This window comes from Triticum dicoccoides, chromosome 5B (genome assembly GCF_002162155.2).
Source record: "Triticum dicoccoides isolate Atlit2015 ecotype Zavitan chromosome 5B, WEW_v2.0, whole genome shotgun sequence".
In the NCBI taxonomy this organism is placed as follows: domain Eukaryota; kingdom Viridiplantae; phylum Streptophyta; class Magnoliopsida; order Poales; family Poaceae; genus Triticum; species Triticum dicoccoides.
Genome location: NC_041389.1, coordinates 467961397 through 467965338, shown reverse-complemented (window position 1 = coordinate 467965338; position 3942 = coordinate 467961397).

Here is a 3942-nt window from a genome sequence, read left to right as displayed (position 1 = left end):
TCGCAGCAAAGCACGTCTCATCGCCCAAGGCTACACTCAAGTCGAAGGTATGGACTATGGTGAGACATATGCCCCCGTTACTAGACTTGAGTCCATTCGCATCTTACTTGCCTATGCTAATCACCATGATATCACTTTGTACCAAATGGACATTAAAAGTGCTTTTCTAAATGGTGAAAATGAGGAGGAAGTTTATGTTAAACAACCTCCTGGCTTTGTCAATCCTAAGAAACCTAATCATGTTTACAAACTTCACAAAGCTCTTTATGGTCTTAAACAAGCTCCTAAAGCATGGTATAAATGCTTGACCAAGTTCCTTGTTGAAAAAGGCTTTGAGATTGGAAAGATTGATTCTACTCTTTTCACTAAAAGGGTTAATGGAGAATTATTTGTGTGCCAAATTTATGCTGATGATATTATATTTGGATCAACTAACCCTCATTTTTAGTGAGAAGTTTGGGAAGCTAATGTCGGAGAAGTTTGAGATGCCTATGATGAGTGAACTCAAGTTCTTTCTTGGTTTGCAAATCAAGCAAACTAAGGAAGGCACCTTTGTCTCTCAAACTAAGTACACCAAGGACTTGTTCAAGAAGTTCAATATGCAAGAATGCAAAGGTATGAGTACACCCATGCCTACTAGTGGACATATTGACTTGACTAAAGACGGTGAACCGGTTGATCAAAACGTGTATTGCTCTTTGATTGGTTCATTGTTATATCTATGTGCCTCTCGTCCCGATATTATGCTAAGTGTGTGCATGTGTGCACGATATCAAGCGGCCCCTAAAGAATGTCATCTTAAGGCTGTGAAAAGGATAGTGAGATTCTTAATTCATACACCAAACTTTGGCATTTGGTATCCTAAGAGGGACTCCTTTAATCTTGTCGGCTACTTTGACTCGGACTATGCTAGAGACAAGGTTGATAGAAAGTCCACTTCAGGTACTTATCAATTTCTTGGTAGATCTCTTGTATCTTGGTCCTCCAAGAAACAAAACTCGGTATCCTTATCCACCGCCGAAGCAGAATACATTGCCGTTGGTTCATGTTGTGCTCAATTACTTTGGATGACCCAAACTCTTAAAGATTATGGGATATATGTGAAACATGTTCCATTGCTTTGTGACAATGAAAGTGCTATTAAGATTGCTCATAATACCGTGCAACATTATCGAACTAAGCATATTGAAGTTCGTCATCATTTCATTCGAGATCATGTTGCTAAGGGTTACATTAACCTTAACCATGTTCGTACCGAAAAACAATTGGCTGATATTTTCACTAAACCACTTGATGATAAAGTGTTTTGTAGATTAAGAGGTGAATTGAACATCATTGATGCTTCAAACTTGGAGTAGGAACTCCATTTGGATACATGCAAGACATGAGCCTATGGCTAATCCTTGATATTTCTCTTATGATGATAATCACATATCTTGGATATATTTGCACCCTTGCATGTTATCTAACACTTGTAGGTACTTGGATGAACCTAAATCTATGAGATTGCAACTCACTCACATCTTGAGCAATCTCTACATCACCAAGTCTCTACAATCCGGTGGTTAAATACAAGGAAGCACGAAACCCTTCAAAAGATATCTTTTGACAAATTCTATATTGAGTTTTATGATTGTTGTCGGTCTCAAAACCGGCGGATCTTGGGTAGGGGGTCCCGAACTGTGCGTCTAGGCGGATGGTAACAGGAGACAAGGGACACGATGTTTTACCCAGGTTCGGGCCCTCTTGATGGAGGTAAAACCCTACGTCCTGCTTGATTAATATTGATGATGTGTGTTACATGAGTGGATCTACCACGAGATCAAGGAGGCTAAACCCTAGAAGCTAGCCTATGGTATGATTGTTGTTCGTTCAATGGACTAAAGCCATCTGGTTTATATAGACACTGGAGAGGGCTAGGGTTACACAAAGTCGGTTACAATGGTAGGAGATCTACATATCCATATCGCCAAGCTTGCCTTCCACGCCAAGGAAAGTCCCATCCGGACACGGGACGAAGTCTTCAATCTTGTATATTCATAGTCTTGGAGTCCGACCGATGATGATAGTTCGGCTATCCGAACACCCCCTAGTCCGGAACTCCCTCAGTAGCCCCTAAACCAGGCTTCAATGACGACGAGTCCGGCGCGCATGTTGTCTTCGGCATTGCAAGGCGGGTTCTTCCTCCGAATAATTTATAGAAGATTGTGAACACCAGGATAGTGTCCGGCTCTGCAAAAATAAATTCCACGTACCTCCGTAGAGAGAATAACATTACACAAGTTCAATCTGCTGACGTATTTTGTGGCGTGACATCACACCACTACCAAGCTTTTACTCAAATTGTTTTTATTGTTCCACCTCAGCGCGTTTAGCGAAGAGGTTTCCTTGGCACGTCTTGTCGAAGCAGAGATCATGTTCCCCTTATTCCGGGATTCCCATCAATACGGACGCAGGTAACCAACCGCGCCATTGATTATGACGCTTGGGAGATAAGCGAGTTTTACCAGGCCAGTGGGGACACTTGTTTTTGTCCGCTCATATAAGGGGATAAAGATCCAACCCTTTTACCTGCGCCTTCTTCCTCCTTGGCTTATCCATCTCCGCGAACTCGAGCTCCAGCGCCCAAGCCCGCACTTCTCACCTCAACCTTCTCCAACTATGTCCGGAGCGGGAGGCAAGTGGATGGCCTCCTCCGTCACAGAGGGGCAGATCCAGAAGTTGCGCGACGTCGGATATTTGTCCAGCGACATCGCGCATTGGCTCCCCGACAAGGGAGAGCTCATCCCCACCCCCAGGCCCCATGAGAGGGTAGTATTTCTTCCCCATTTCCTCCGCGGACTGGGCTTCCCACTACATCCCTTTGTCCGGGGGCTCATGTTCTACTACCGCCTAGATTTCCATCATCTGGCCCCGAATTTCATCCTCAACATCTCGGCGTTTATCGTCGTGTGCGAGGCCTTCCTCTGCGTCCAGCGCCACTTCGGCTTGTGGCTCAAGACCTTCAGTGTCAAGCCGAAGGTTGTGAAGGGCAGCCAAGCGGAGTGCGGAGGCGCCATGGTGGGTAGGATGTCCCACGTTACATGGCTGGAGGGCACTTTCGTGGAAACCATTAAGGGGTGGCAATCGGGGTGGTTCTATATCACCGAGCCGCGTGACCCTGATTGGGCAGCGGCCCCCGAATTCAGATCCGGCATCCCTACACGGCTCACCTCCTGGAAAGAGAGTGGCCGGATCTGGGGGGATTCGGAGGAGCTGACCGGACTCCAAGCCTGTATCCAGAAGCTGGTGGACAAGAAGCTCAAGCTTGTCAACGTAGTCCAGGTCATGCTCATCCGCCGGATTCTCCCGTGCCAACGACGGGGTTTCAACATGTGGGAGTTTGATCCGGCGCAGCACCAGACCCTGAGCGGGCTCTTCGACACTACGTACGAAGATGTCTGGAAGGTGCTGTTCAAGGGCGCCGAGGCTCCCGCATCCGCTACCGAAGATCGCAGATTCCGCTCGCAGCGTCCAGCTGACGAGGTAAGTGATTATGCCACTTGTTTTCCATAGTTTGACTCTATGCGGGATCTAAGCTCCCTTTACCTTTGACAGGACTGGCTGGCGAAGGCCGAACGGACTATCTGTCCGGCCCCATTGCCAGAGGACCCAGCGGACGCCCGCCTAACGGGGCTGCTGGCTCCGGCACCCCACGTGGTGCCGGAGAAGAAGGCCAAGAAGAAGGCAACGGGGACTCGGAAGAGTTCCCGTTTTCAGGTGTTATCGGATGATGAATCCGAGGCCAACTCCTCCCACCAAGGTGAGGAGGAGAAGAAGAAAGCCTCTCCCCCAGCGGGGGGAGGGAAGAAAAGGAAGGCCTCCCCAACAAGGGAGGCCGAAGGGTCCAAGAAGGGAAAAACTCTTCCCCCGGACTGCTCCGCCAACGACAGTGACGACGAC